Source organism: Theropithecus gelada, chromosome 19 (genome assembly GCF_003255815.1).
Source record: "Theropithecus gelada isolate Dixy chromosome 19, Tgel_1.0, whole genome shotgun sequence".
Lineage (NCBI taxonomy): Eukaryota > Metazoa > Chordata > Mammalia > Primates > Cercopithecidae > Theropithecus > Theropithecus gelada.
Window position 1 is genome coordinate 7,078,882 of NC_037687.1, and position 257 is coordinate 7,079,138.

A 257-nucleotide genomic window follows, 5' to 3' on the forward strand; every position below is an offset into this window, starting at 1 on the left:
AAAAAAAAAAAAAAAAAAAAAAAAAAAAAAAAAAAAAAAAAAGAAAAGTATCATTCTAGCTCAGATTTGTGTTGAAACCAGCCTCAAGGTTCACCTATCCTCACTGATCCGTGGATTTCTGTATGATCAGGTGAGTAGCGTGTAGAACTTGTAAGCTGCAATACTCTACTGTGTAGAAATACTGCGAATGGATTTTTCCTGTGCTCAGGTTGTAAACACAAGGAATTACTAAGAGTGAGGGTATCTTTTTTTTTTTT

General features: G+C 32.7%; 1 protein-coding gene across 2 annotated transcripts in view; it reads left to right on the forward strand.

The window, feature by feature from the left end:
- ZNF557 (zinc finger protein 557) overlaps positions 1–257 on the forward strand; it is a 20,552-nt gene that overhangs the window by 1,780 nt on the left and 18,515 nt on the right. For both annotated transcript variants that reach the window (XM_025367862.1, XM_025367861.1), the window contains exon 3: positions 44–130. The gene's annotated coding sequence lies outside the window, so the exon portion shown is untranslated. The remainder of the gene's footprint in view (positions 1–43; positions 131–257) is intronic.